Genomic DNA, 15772 nt, shown 5'->3' with positions numbered 1-15772 from the left:
GCCGCCAGGACCTCGCTCAAGGGAAAGCGGCACCCTGTCCGGCAAGCAAAGAAAGGTTTAGAAGAGCTTCGGTCGAAAAAGACAACAAAAAAAAAATATATATATATATATGCAAGACATTCGATGACTTACGCCGAGATCGCCTACGGTTGTTTCACCACCTTGCGGAAGCGGGCCGCCTTCGCGGCTACCTCAACCCGCTTGGTCGCCGCCGTGGAAGTCTTGGATTTTTTCGGCCCGCTACCAAAGAAGGTCGACGCGGCCCGGCGCTTCTGCGCGCCGCCACGGGCAGCCGACACGGCAGACGAGCCCACGCCTTGATGATCAGGCGCCGGCTGGCGGTTCGGGGCGGCTTCGACCTCGTCGTTGTCCGGCCAGTCTTCGAAGCCGGCCCCGAGTCCTGCGCCTCCGGCCTCGTCGCCTTCCCCCATGATGGCGTCTTCCATGGAGGCCGCTCCCAGGTCCGGATCGTCGACGTCGTCCACCGTGCGGTCGGGGAGGAGCTGGCGCTCTACCCCCGCGGCCCCGGCTGTCGGCGGAAGAAGAGGGTTCTGCTAAAGGCAAACCAATTGATCAAGGGTTGGCTATCATGAGGCCGGCTACAAAAGGAAGAAAAGAAGAAAGAACTTACGGCAGGCGGAGGGTTGGCGCGGGAATACGGCTCCTTGCCGTATCGCCAATCCTCGGCGAGCTTGCAGTTGGAGATGTAGTTCACCATGTAAGACACCTCTGCGTGAGTCATCTCCCTGGTGCTCAGCCGGCCTTGGAGCGGAAGTACCCGGCGCTCCACGAAGGCGGCCACCAAGTCGGCTCCGGTCAGGCCCTCCGACTGGATCATCACCCGAAGCCGGGAGACGGCTGCATTCCCGGCCTGGGACAACGACCTGGCCCGGTAGGTCCATGAAGGTTGCCTCCCAGCCGGCGGGCCGGCTACGTAAGCCGGCAGGTTGACGTAGTCGCCTTGCTGGGCGACGTTCTTCACGTAGAAGTAGGACTTCTGCCAGAGCTTCACTGACTGGATCAACGGAATGGACGGGAACATATTGTTCTCGCTCGCCCGCCTCATGGCAATGAAGGCTCCACAGGGGGCGGGCACGCACGCGACGACGGTGCCGAGCTTGCTTTGGAAGAATTCCCCCCAGAGCTCGAGCGTGGGGAGAACCCCAAGAAAGCCCTCGCATAGGGTGACGAAAGCCGACAGCAGCATCACCGTGTTAGGCGTGAGGTGATGCGGCTGGAGGTGGTAGAATTCGAGGAAGGCTCGAAGGAATCCGCTCGCCGGGAGGCCGAAGCCGCGCAGGCAGTGCGAGCGGAAGATCACCCGCTCGCTCTCCTCCGGTGCCAGCGAAATCTCCCTCGCTGGCGCTTGACGAACCCGCACGAAGTTCTCGCCCGGCAGGCGCCGTGTCCGGTGGAGGAACTCGACGTGGTCCTCGTGGACGTTGGAGCCATCCCACGAGCTCGACAGCGCCATGGGAGCGATGCGGCGGGGAGCAAGACGAAGCTACAGCGGAACGGCACGGCAATGGGTTGCTGCGGCGGCGAAGAGAAGAAGAAGGAGGGCAAGAAGGGGCGGAGTGAGGGAGAGCGTGCGAGCCTCTGCCGCTCCCCCTCCTCCTCCTACTTATAGACCCGCGCGGCGGAGCCGAGGAGGCACGGCGTGGGGGAGCGTGGGGATCAACTGCGCCCACTCCCCCACGTCCCGCGATTGTTATGCCCTGATGGCATAATAAAACCGCCGCGGGAAGGCGAGCGGTCCAAGTGGGCCGCAGAAGATCCGCGCGCGGGCCGAAGCCTACGAGTGGCAGGACCGGGCCTGCGGCGGCGTCCCGTTGCGCGCGTGCGTTGGCAGGATTTCCTTGCCACGTAGCCCGCGGAATGGCGCGCGGTCAGCTCGCAGGGCGACCCGCATTCCCGCCTATGAGAAACGGAGCTTTCCGAAGACGGCGTGCACAAGCCAAGTCGGCCCCTCGGGATAGGAAGCTGAACAAGCTTGTCATCCCTTTCTCAGCCTCGAAGCTCGATCAGCTTCGGGGACTACTGTCGGAGTAAATGACCACGGATAGCCTAGCCGGCTTCCCCTGGCCTTTCTGAGAAAATTATGAGCCGATCCGGCCCTCAAGAATCCAAGATACGGGGCCGCCTTCCCCTTGCCGGCTATCCCCATGGCCGACTATCGGAAGGCGGCCCGACTTCAGCCCTCATGAAGAAAGCCGCGGGAGGGCCGGCTCCGAGTAGCCGGCCACGAGAAGGCCGACTCCAAGAAGCCGGCTCCCATAAAGCGGTCAAGATCGTACCCTCGAAGTCTGCATCCACGTAACGGCGATGTGACGGGGCGTGGCTATAGTGAAGCCTGTCACCCCCAAATCCCGGAGCACGCCTGGCACAGTGCGCCGTACGGGTGGCCATGACCCGTCCGGCGCGGGACTGTTGCCACGTTGACCCTGATGTCATCCACGACGGGCTGCCAGCGCGGCCCACGGGCGGTGGGCCCCTTCGGGCAGAGAGACACCCGAAGGCGGCCAGGCCTCCCCCAGTCGGCCCAAGATAGAGCCGGCTCCCCACAGACGGCTTGCCACCTACCTCGAAGGAGACGCCCCATTAAGGAGACAAGACACGGTGAGGCTACAGCGATCACTCGCCGGACGCGGCACTGTAGCCACGCCCACCTCGGCGAAGCCCTCGTCACCAAGATTGAGCAACAGTAACCAGCCCCTGACAAGGCCCTGGACAGTGGGGCCTGCCTGTCGACCAAGGAGCCGGCAGCCGGCGGGCCCCAGCAGTCGGCGCAGAAGTCGGCGAGTGTAGACACAGAAGGGTGGGCCCCACGCTCAGCCGGATTACCATTGTACCCCCGGGGGGTAGGCCTATATAAACCCCCCGGGACACCCATGCAAAGGAATGGATCCCTGCTAGTTTTAGACACCACATAGGGAGGAGAAGAGAGCGAGCCGTGCCTTTCTTCCTCCTCTCGCCCAACAGCTCAAGGAGCATCGTGTAGCTACTTGTTCATCTAGTGATCATGCGGAGACCCCGCAGAGCAGCAGTAGGGGTGTTATCTCCACGGAGAGCCCCGAAGCTGGGTAAGATTCGCCGGCGTGCATGTCTTCGCCTCATCCCGTTTCCAGGCACCGGCGACGTCTTACTGGCTCCCACAATGATAAGCCACCCGTTGGCATATGTCGCATCTACCACCCGACACTAGTACTCCTAAAATATGTATATTATTGTGAAAGTTCATATACACCGGCCGAGATTAATGCAAACATGGCAGATTTTCATTACATTTCAAACTTTTATAGGACAGAAAAATAAAAGAAACCTGACCCTAAACCTATTCTACGGCGGTGACCGACGTCCTCCATCTGTGATCTCTATGTACAGGGGCGGGGTTCAAGACCCATGAAGTGAAGGTGCGGTCTCCGACGAGGAAGAGTAGAACTCAGGATACGGACCGGCCAGTTGGCACACGATGCCCTACCGCCTCCCATGCCCTACTCGTCCTCGGAGGAGTCCCCGACCTCGGCCGTGCCGGACGTTGGACGGCGGCAAGTAGGACGCGTGGCTGACGGTGTTCCCGTCGTCGGCCGCCAGCGTGGCCACTACTTGTGCGGTCGCGTCCGCGTCCGGCTACGCCGCTATTGCGTCGCGAGAGGCGACTTGAGCGAGGGCAGCAACCTAGAGCTTCATCCCCGAAGACAAGCTCTCCCGCAGAGCGTTCGCACTTGCGGTCATGGTGGATGTGGTGCCAGGTAGGAGGACGATGCGCTATGGTGTGGAGGTTAGCTGGGCATTGCTGTTTTAAGTAGCGCATTCCGGTGAGGCCAAGCGTCTGGGTGCGTCATTAAGTCGCCGGAGTTGGTTCCTCGGGCACCAAGCCTCTTAACGACGACATACGAACGGACGGCTGGGTGCGTCATTAAGTCGCCGGAGTTGGTTCCTCGGGCACCAAGCCTCTTAATGCGAGCAGCTAGCAGCAGCTGGGAACGCACCGCGTGATGGCGCGAGGGACGAGGGTTTTGGTGTGACAGGGTAGTCAGCTGCGGTTGTGGCAACGTTGGAGATGCCCTTTTCTCACATGCGATCCCCGCATGTCATTGAAAAATCAAGACGACTCGGCATGGTCTCTGGTCCAGAGGATGCAGTTGGCCGCGCTACACCACTCCGCGGACGCGTCGCGGCGCCCTGTGCATCCTTTACGAGCCGGGTGTTGGGGTGTGTTTGGATTGTGGCCAAAGTGCACCTTACCAAAATTTTGGTCATGACCCAAAGATGGGTCTTTGTTTGGATGGTTGCCATTTTTTTGGCATGCCAATGAACTCTAGCCAACTCTAGTTCATTTTTCTTGCCACTGTCGGCCAAATCATGGGCAACCAATACCTCAACCAAAATTTTGGTCATGACCCAAAGATTGGTCTTTGTTTGGATGATTGCCATTTCTTTGGCATGCCAATGAACTCTAGCCAACTCTAGTTCATTTTTCTTGCCAATGTCGGCCAAATCATGGGAAACCAATACCTCAACCAAAATTTTGGCTACCCAATGCTTTGATGGGGCAACCTTGGCACAAACCAAACATACCGTTGGTCGTGCCACAACACTATCGCCACCCTCGACACACTGAAACCGACCGTGTCTAGATACGATATGAGCGTGTCACTCACCGCGGTCGCCGTTTCCAGAGGCGGTGTTGGAGCTGCGCCCCGTTGTTGGCCCCAACGCCCCACATGAACGGTTGTCAGTGGTGAGGAGGTCGTGGGCCAGGTCCTCCATTGGACTGGTCTGCGCTATGTCGTCCCGACGGGTGTGCCCCACATGTCGGTTTCCCTGTTTTCCCGTCCATATTCGAGCGTCAGTGCTCTGCGTTGCGCATTAGGCCTTTCACTATGTAGGCCAAGCAAGACAACTTATTGTTTATTTGAGCTGTTCAAGTATAATCATGTGGCGTTTACTTATTTCTTATTCCTCCCCAACCCTCTTCTCCATCGAGTCGAGTCCATCCTCCCACGTGCTTCATTTGAACATTCCGCCGAGTATCATTCGCATGTACCCACCCTAGTCCTCTTTCAATAGATCTCCAGACCCCGAGATGAAATTGAGAGGGAACGGGTGGGGGCACGTGATACCTAAGGCGGATTCAAAATTTTGAACCGGTGATCATAGCATCCGCAAATCATATATAAAGGGTATTCAATGTTCGTTTCGTTTTTGAACGTACAATATACTCCCTCCTATCCTTTCTAGTTTATTTGTAAGTTTTATGTGTAGTCAAAGTATCTCTACTTTCATCAAAAAGGTATCAACATTCAACAATGCCCAATTAATATTGTTAGATTCGTACATACTCCTAGATTTGTACTCGAGATGGTTTCCAATTTGACTATTGACAAGATTAATAGTACATGAGATGTATAATGTGAAAATTATATCATTGCAAACTCCTTTCACATACGAATTTGACCATATGCTTTGTGTAAGTTGCATGTCATATATTATTACTCTAACATTTGGTCAAAGTTAGCCTCAAAAACACATTAGACCCTGTATGCTTTGTGTAAGTTGCATGTCATATATTATTACTCTAACATTGGTCAAAGTACTATAGTGGAAGTGGATCCTCTGACATAGGTATCCCAGCCTTACCCTCCCTTTCGGTCACTTACTGGTGGACCCCATGCTTGCTAGGCCCCGCATGTCAGTTACTCAATGGGTTCGGCCACGTCAGGGGATCCTCATCCGTAGTATACTCCCTCTGTTTTTATTTACTCCGCATAAAACGGAGGGAGAGGTGGTATAATAAATGACGCGGGCGGGGGAGGGGAGGGGGAGGGACTTCGGTTTGCTCTCAACTGCGGTCCCACAAGTGAGCGAAAACGCAAGACGATGCGCGTTCCATTCGGTGAGCGACGTGGAGGGTCCAGCATGCCGGGCTGCAACGCAAACGCGACAAGAGCGATGTACAGTCAAAACCGATTGACCGGTCGTCACCGTAACCACTATTCACACCAGAACCTTCGCTGCTTGGTCTATGCCAGCCACTGCCCTAAAACCACACCAAATCTCCAGCCCATTCCCCCACCTTTCGATCCCCTAGCCCGCATCAAGCATACCCTAGTTCGCCGGAAAGCTATGGTGCACCGCAGGATCACTTACTACAAGATGCTGACGCCGGAGCGCCGCGCAGAAATCGCGGCGGTGGTCTGCACCACAGACCTCCGTTCCCAAGCTCGCTTTGCGGCGGGCCAATCCCCGAGTTCTCTAGAGCCAAGCTACAAGGAGGAGGAAGCCGATCCAATGTTCATGGCGGAGGTCACGGCGCAGAAGGCCCCCGATGGGTATGAGATGATTGACATAGACTTCGTGCCGGCGTCCGAGTCCCCCATTGTGCAGGCGGACCGCGGTTCAACATGGCAATACTAAAGGAGGACTGGGAGGCAATGGCTCAACTCGACGCGGAGCGCGTGCATGCCGCTGCCATCGAGGCTCTCCTGCAGGCGGAACCGGATGTCGTGGATGTGAACCGAGCGGCGGAGGCTCAACTTGAGGCGGAGCGCCCAGATGCCGTTGCCATCGAGGCCCTCCTGTAGGCGGAACCGGACATCGTGGACTTGAACCGGGCGGCAGAGGCTCGACACGACGCAGAGCGCGCGGATGCCGCTCTCATCGACGCCCTCCTACAGGCGAAACTAGACGTCCTGGACTTGAACCGGCGGCGGAGGCTCGACTCGACGCGGAGCGTGCGGATGCGGCTGCCATCGAGGCCCTCCTATAGGCGGAACTGGACGTCCTCGACTTGAACTGGGCTGTGCTCTCGTCCGTGCAGAGCGCCCGCACGCTCCGGTGAACGACTAGCTGGAGGCTGAGGACAACCACGGTGCGGAGACACACGTCGGCTGGTTCGCGCCGGCAAACAAAGACGACGAGGCCGTCTCTTTCCGCGAGCAGTGACAGTTTTTCTTTATGTTGTTGTTTTTATGGATCTTTTGCTATGTAAAAACATATATTTGTTATTCAAGTCGCCTGACTTGGGTCAGTCTACCATTTCAGGCAGTTGGATGAATATCCTACGTCTCCTAACCCTTCTTCCCTTCTTCATCACCTCTTCTTCCCCAACAGATCACCGCACGGGCCGTACGAATACTCCCCAACATGCGGTTGGATAAACATGCTCTATGAACAAAAATTATGTGTCAGCGATAGGATGGCTGAGTTTGGTTTGTTCACATGCGACAACACATGTCAGTGAGGGTGCGTTCCCTTGGTTGGGTTTGCGGCGTGCAGGAGCGACTGTGTGAGGGTGCGCTGTGACCGCGGCATGCAGGAGCGACCGTGTGAGGGTGCGGTGCGACCGCGACAGCCGTGCGAAAGTGTACCTCCTTCTCATTTTGAAAACTTTAGGCAAGCTTGGCAGAAATGTGTGGCGAAGTTTGGCAATGCAAGGCCTTGACCCAAAGAGGATAAGTACTCACATACTAGGAGTACTAGTGTTAAAAAAGAAATGCGGGGTTTTCCTTCGCGGGATTTAATCGATACAAATCCTCGTTTCACATGTCAATTAATGTGTATTTTTTTTCTCCGAAGACCAAAGAGCTAACCATCTCGCTCCTCATCGCTTGATTAATGCAGCGCCATGCAAACCAACCTTCTCACTTCCGCATGCATGCATGTCGTCTCTCTCTCCCCTGTCCATCTCTCTGCATGCATGCGCCTCTCGCTCTCTCTCTTGTTTCCACATGCAAGTAGCTCTCTCTGCTTTGGGAAGTTGAGAAGCACATGGGAAAGAGAGATGGTATTACTGCAGGCACGCATGCGGTGGAAAGGGATGGAGGGCCCGGTTGGAAAGAGCAACGAAAAAATGCCAATGCGTAGAGCATTGCGGGGAAAAAGAAATTTTCTTAGACGCAGACAAAAAAGGACCGGAGGGAGTACTACTAGGAGTACTTGTGCGGTGAGATGGTTTCTCGAAGAAGACGATGGAGAAGCGGAGTCAGCAAAGAGTGAAATGATGGTTGCTTCGTCCGTGCTTTTGTGATTTGACGCCTCACTGCTTTGTGATTTGTGATAGAAGGGACAGGGGAGTAGATTCTGTGCTCTATACTATACTACATGCGTCCAAGCATGGGAGAAATAGGAGAGACGTTGCATTTTCCTATTCCATCAATCAATCAATCAGGGAGTTTTGGTTCCATGTTTTTGGCTTTGGCATCGTCGTCCACATTGGTTCCCACGATGCCAAAAGATATTTTCACATTTGGCTACACATTGTGGATGCCCTTAACCATACCACTTGGTTTTGCTCCTATGTGCTATCTATACAAATCTCAATTATATTGATCTAGAAAATTATAGAATCAAGATTAGTAAAAAGGAGGTGATTTTGCCGCGCGGATGGCGGGGGAGGTTTCTTATTTGAGCAATGCTACATCCACGTAATGGTTTATGTAAAGTTATGAACTGATGTGATGTGGGACTATTTGACTGGATTAAAGGAGAGTATTAGGCCCACCCCACCTGAAAATCAGGGGGGCATATATAGATTAGATGGAAAGTATACATAGCAGCTATGTAGCCCTTTGTAATTCTAGGATTAGGCTTCTTATTTTCGGAGGACGTTGCCCTAGCGATTTGCTAACATGCGGTCCGACGAGTCAGTGCTTTACCAAGCCGATCCGCGTCCCACATGAGGCAGAACAATGGCAGAGGCAACACGTGGTTAAGTTGAAGAAGATGAGGGAGAAGCGGATTCAGCATCAAGTGAAATGATGGTTGCTTCGTCCATCCAACTTAACTTCGGGAAAGGTGCAGATTTGTTATTTGACGCATCATTGCTCATTACTACGCCGTCGCCATGACTGGGGTGCTTCACCCCGGCTACTCTGCACTGTATTTCGGTATGGCACGTGGACCCGGTAGCTTGATGTCCCACATGTCGGCGAAAGGGACTAGAAGATTTATGAAAGCGAGCGCTCCACTCTTAGGATGGAGGAGTAGACGACACGACGGCCCAGTGAACTGTCACTTGTACTGTATAGTACTATAGTTTTGCTGTTTCGCACGATCCATCGATACAAACCCGATTAAACAGGAAAGGGCGGGATTTTTCCCGCGCGGTAGATGATACTGGCCATACATTTCAAAGGCAATTTTAATGTATGCAAACTGAATAATTATAAGTAACAATATGATATCTAGTAAAACTAAAAACACATGTGATTTATTGTGTTAGAGTGTAGTAGTAGTGCTGTATTGCATACTGTAGTTGTTAGATGTAACATGCGAGAACATGTAGAGATGTAGTTTTGGAGGGCCTACAGAGAGAAAAGCGTAATACGGTCACCGAACTTCAGAATAAGCTGATTACGGTCACTATATACGTTTTGCGGTGATTATACGGTCACTTGCTCACAGTTCAGCATCGGATTGCACTCTGTTGACCGGCCAAATAGTCTGCGTGGCTCCATGTTGACTAGTTAACTTGACCACGTTCCTTGTGGGTCCCACCGGTCAGTTCGCATAGGTAAAAGGTCAGATAAACACAAATTTCCGCAGGCGCGACAAGGCTCCAACCCGTGCGCGGGAATCACCTGGTTGTGTATGTGTTTGTCAGGGCCTGATGTGTGCGCATGCACGTGTAGGTTGAGCACTTGAGCCTGTGAGTGTGTGTTGGTCGTGTGGTGTACTGGTGTGTGCATGCATGCGTGCGTGTGTGTGTGTGAGTGTTGCGTGCGTGCGTGGCTGCGTGTGTACGTGTGAGTATTGCGTGCGTGCGTGGGTGCATATGTTTGCCTGAGTGTTGCATGGATGCAGTTCATGTGCATGCGTGCATGTGTGTATAATCACCACACCTGCTCCTATGTGTTAAAACAGACGGCTCAGCATACCAATAAAAGGCTACCTTGTCCGCTGTGCCCATGGTCAGGACTTGGAACCACCGTCCAAATATATTTTTGTAGTTTGTTTTCTTTCTTACTAGCAAGATGCCCGTGCGTTGCACATAACATCAAGATGCATTTGTATGACATGTTTATCTTGTGAGAGAAAAGGATGAACGAGGGAAGGCCTTATTTGCAAATGTGGAGAGGTGTGTGGGTACCTTTTTGCAAATCGGACGGCCTATATTGCAAGATAGCAGGCACACCATCATCACCAACTCCATTTTTTATAAGAGTGTATTCTATGTATTTTATAAGACTGTAGATGTAGAGTAGATACAAGTCGACAGGTGGGCACGATGGTAGTGAGATAATGTGATGCAACACTAGAGGTGCCACGTGGAGCGTTTAACTGGTCAGCTAGTCATGTCATGAGCAAATATAGAGTTTTACGGTGAGCCCGTGACTGTATAATAACCACTAAACGTAAATGGTGACCGTAATGAGTGGATTCTGAAGTCCAATGTACGTATCGTGCTTTCGCTTCAAATACAATGATCGTCATTGCATATATCGCGAGAGAAAGATGAAACATGCGTGAATTTTCTGGGGGCTTACTTTTAGAGGACCTGGAGATAGTTTTGTGTGCATACATGAAAGGGGCATACAGGGGGGTATGCAATGGAGAGAGAGATGCTCTTCGTTTCTCTTTATTATGACTAACTTTGTATATGTATAAAAATATACAAATTCACAGTGCGGAATAAATATCATTGTGGGCACCATGCAATGCAAATTAGCGTTCATACTCCTCCATATAACTTTGTAATGTTGTATATATGTAGAAACTCTAAAATAATTTTTTGTCCACACTTTATTCAAAAGGAATGTTGTATGCGAAATAAATGTAAAGAGAGGGCTTTTTAGATCAATGGGCTATGTGATGTAACATGTATGAATGTGTAGTTGATGCATTTGGCAGGGCCTAGAGAGGTATATGTGTGTATTACGTATTCAAGAGAGGCATGGATAGAGGGGGCGACGGGGGGGGGGGCGTGGGAGAGATAGCACAAGAAATGAGAGTGGTCTAGAGAGAGAGAGATGAATATGACATCACAACAAGAGATTCCATTCCGTTGAGTGTGTATATGCAAGGGGGGAGGGAATAGAGGCACCAGGAGAAATTTTTTGTGTGTGTGGTTTTTGTGTTGGTATGTGTGGGTGTGAGAAGATAATGAGATGTGGGGGCAGAGGGTGTGTCACCGCGTGAGGTCCGGTGGGTCGAGGTGAGGCCCTTCCTTCGGTTCCGTCCTGCGCCACATTGGTCGGCCCGTGACGCATTTAGGAAGACCCATGGATGACTAGTCGTACAAGACAAAGATAGCAGAATTGTGAGGGACTCTGTGTCCACTAACAAAGCCGGCTAGGATTTGTAACCCTAGGTTCTCGGACTAAGGTAACCCCTTTATCTCTGGTATTACTATTCATCCAACCTAACTTTAAGGGGCATCCTACAGAATGCTCTGCTAGAATCATACTCGTCGATTAGGAAGAGAGGTGTGAGACAATGCGTGAGAGACAGGCGTAAATATAATGTGCGTACATGAGACACGTAGGCAGGTCCATGTATATAGAAAGGGTCGATGAGGATTGTGCGTGTGTATGTTTGCGAGAGGAAGAGTGCTTGTGATAAAGGTTAGAGGAAACAATTGTGAATGGTTATGAGAGGGAGGGAGGGTTATATCTAGAGCATGTGTGCGAGAAAGACACCTCGGGAGAGAGTGTGTGAGCATGTGTGAGAGACCACCGATGGAGAGTGAAAGTACACGTAAAAGACTGCTCTACACATTGATTAAAGATATAAATTGTTTCCAAATATTAGGATGGGATCATGATATTCGCAATTCACAGAAGGAGCGGTCATTGATCCATCAGACATCTAGATTCTATCAAATTTGAGCATGTCTATGTGATTATTCGAGACAATTGATCCACATAGTTAGTATTTTGAACTCCAGACAATGCATCGCTTTAGCAATCGAATATAAACGTGAGTATAGTTCATGTTGTGTGTGTAAAGCACATTATACATACGAAAGTTACACAATGGACATTATAAATAGCTACCTACACTACTAGAAAAAGGGCTATAGATGGGATTGACACTAATGGCGGAACAGACAAGCAGTGCGCCATTAGTATATACTAATGGCGCACCACCTTCTGATACGCCATTAGAGTTGAAACTACTAATGGCGCACCAGGCCCAGGGTGCGCCATTAGTATCAAATTTTTTTTTAACTAGTGCGCCTGTCCAAACATACTAATGGCGCATCCACACACAGTGCACCATTACTAGTTGTAACTAGTAATGGCGCACCTGTCGGAAAGTGCGCCACTAATGTTGCTTTTTTATTATATTTTTTATTCCTTTTTTTGCAAAACTACTAATGGCGCACTGTTCCACCGTGCGCCATTACTAGTTTAAACTAGTAATGGCGCACTGTGGGACAGTGCGCCATTAGTATTTTTTTTGCAAAAATACGAATGGCGCACCACCAGAAGGTGCGCCATTAGTAACCTGGATTACTAATGGCGCATTTAGAGTTGGTGCGCCATTAGTAAGTGGGCAGCAACAAGATATTTTGGACAGCCTCTCCTACCCACACTCACTTTCTCCCCACTTCATTCTCTCCACCTCCTCCTTGTCTCGGGTGCCTCCTCTTTTTCACCTCATTTCCACCATAGATTCGTTCAATTTAAGTGGTTAAATTACCTTGTTTTGATAGGTAAGTAAGGGGGAAGCTATATTTATGTTGTTCTCCCTACAACAATGTGCACATGCACTTTTTATGGCCTAGCTAGATCTATGTATGTTTGTGGTGTTGCATATGTTTGTGGTGTTGCATATGTGTTTGTGTTTGGAGGTGTACCGGTATTTGAAATGCGATAGTTGCCAATATTTTGCCGGAATGTTGATTCATTTCTGTTTCGGCGAGAATTTTGGCATTAAGCATTCTTTTTGGTCCTATTTTTAGGGAAAGTCATGCCAAATTTTTTCTTGGTTCTAAAATATCGTTTTGCTCTACCCCGCAGGCGACCATGGTCCGCACGATGACCGAAGGCATCGTGAATAGGTTTTTGAGGTCCGCGAAGGCCGAGATGCTTCAAAAGAACGAGACGGAGATAAGATGTCCGTGTCGAAGATGCAAGCTGAAGAGCCTTATTGCGGACCCGGAATCCGGGCAGGTGCGGGACCACCTGCTCTTGCGTGGTTTCATGGATGGCTATCGGTGGCAAGGTGATGAAGATGACTAAGAAGTCGTCCATGGGGGCCGGGCAAGAAATGAGGAAGGGCAGCAAGACAACCACCGCGGCTCGGGCGGGCGAGAAGACGAAGAATCCCCAGGAGATGATCACGATGGTGATGCTGTACACAGTCATCATGTAGAAGATGTAGGACATGATGATGAGGAAGATGCCGGAGCAGACGACGGGCATGATCATGAAGATGATGATGCCGGGGGAGCAGACGACGCTGGACCATGGATGGGCTGGGTGCAGGACCCTCATATTCAAGAGCTGCTTCTCAAGCAGACGGATAACGCAAGAGCTGCCGCCCGAGAGAAAGCCAAGATGGATCAACTTGAGTTAGACGCGGTTACTCCATTGTATGAAGGATGCAGGCCCGAGGATACCCGCCTGAAAGTAACGCTCATGGCTCTGGAGATGAAGGTAAAACACAAAATGACCGACGCATGCTTCGACGAGAACATGTCATTCTGGCACTAACGTCTTCCCAAGGGGAACAAGTGCCCGACCAGTTTGGAGGAGGCGAAGAAAATCGTGTGTCCTCTGGATTTACCGCACGTGAAATACCATGTGTGCATGAACAATTGCATCATTTATCGGGACAAGCACACGGAGTCTACCATATGTCCGGTGTGCGGTGTCACTCGATACAAGAAGAGGAAGAAAGCTCCTCGAAAAGTGGTGTGGTACTTTCCGATCACTCCTCGTCTGCAGCGGTATTTCACGGACCCTAAGGTAGAAAAGCTCCTGCGTTGGCACGCGGATAGGGAGGAGAAGAAGTGAGAAGATGACGCAAATGATCCGGAGATATATAAAAAAGACAAGATGCTGAGTCACCCTAAGGATGCGAGCCAGTGGCAAGCGTTGAACTTCGAAGACCCAGAATTTGGGAACGATCCAAGGAACATCGTGCTGGGCGCGAGCACCGATGGAGTCAATCCATTTGGCAGCCAGAGAAGCACACATAGCACCTGGCCTGTGTTTGTGTGGATGTACAACCTTCCCCCCTGGTTGTGCATGAAGAGGAAGTACATTCACATGAGTATGCTAATTGAAGGACCGAAACAACCAGAGAACGACATCAATCTGTATCTGGGGCTGCTGAAAGAGGATCTTGACACGCTGTGGAAAACACTAGCCAATACGTGGGACGCCGCAGAGAAAGAATATTTCCCTATGAGAGCCACGCTGCTCACGACGGTGCACGACTATCTCGGTTACGGATATGTCGCGGGGCAGGTGGTCCAAGTATTTTCTGGATGCGTCAGGTGCATGGATGACACAACGTATCGCCAGCTAGATAGAGATCCCGGGTCTTCGAAAACCATGTTCATGGGACATCGAAGGTGGCTTCGCGACGATGACCCGTGGAGAAAACGCAAGGATCTGTTCGAGGGTGAAACCGAACCCCGAGGACGCCCGCGTACGAGGAGCGGCGAGGAAATAGACGAGCTGTTGAAAAATTGGAAAGATTGCCCACTACCGGGAAAGAAGCAAAAGGCGCCAGAGCCGGGAAAGAAGCGAAAGGCGCCAGAGCCACTGGTGAAGGTATGGAAAACGAGGTCTGTTTTCTGGGACTTGCCGTACTGGAAGATCCACTGTGTGCCTCACAGCCTTGATGTAATGCATATCACGAAGAACGTGTGCGAGAGTATGCTTGGTACCCTGCTCAACATGCTAGAGAGGACCAAAGATGGGCCGAAAGCAAGGGCAGACTTGAAATCAATGGGCATCAGGCAGGAGCTTCACGCTATATATGATGATGATGATGATGAGGCGAAGCAGGACACGGAAAGTCGTCGCAAAGGCAAAAAGGCTAAGAAGACCGGAAATGACTACCCTCCCGCGTGCTTCACTCTAAGACGGGAGGAGATCGAGCAGTTTTTCACCTGCCTCCTAGGAGTAAAACTTCCTTACGGTTACGCGGGGAAGATAAGCAGATACCTAGACCCAGCGAAGCAGAAGTTCAGCGGGATGAAGTCTCACGACTGTCACGTGCTGATGACGCAGATACTTGCAGTTGCAATTCGTGGGATCATGGACGCGCACGTCCGTGAAACGCTATTTGGCCTATGCAACTTTTTCGACGTCATCTCTCGGAAGTCTGTTGGCGTGAGGCAACTCAGAAGGCTACAGGAAGAGATCGTGGTGATACTATGCGAGCTTGAGATGTACTTCCCGCCCGCATTCTTCGACGTTATGGTGCATCTGCTGGTCCATATCGTGGACGATATCATCCAACTCGGGCCGACGTTCCTGCACAGCATGATGCCGTTCGAAAGGATGAATGGTGTCATCAAAGGATACATTCGCAACATGTCACGTCCAGAGGGAAGCATAGCCAGGGGCTTTCTGACCGAAGAGTGCATCTCCTACTACACGAATTATATAGGCATCGAGAACCCCGTTGGTCTGCCCGTCAACAGGCACCTCGGCAGGCTCGCTGGATGGGGTCACCGTGAGGGTCGCCGCGAAATGCATGTCGACTTCGAGGGTCGACTCGCCGACTTTGAAAGAGCAAACCTAGTCGCGCTACAACACATAGACGTGGTCGATCCTTGGGTGGTAGAGCACAAAACCTTTATTAA

This window comes from Triticum urartu, chromosome 4, assembly GCF_003073215.2.
Source record: "Triticum urartu cultivar G1812 chromosome 4, Tu2.1, whole genome shotgun sequence".
NCBI lineage: Eukaryota > Viridiplantae > Streptophyta > Magnoliopsida > Poales > Poaceae > Triticum > Triticum urartu.
This window is presented reverse-complemented; position numbering follows the sequence as displayed.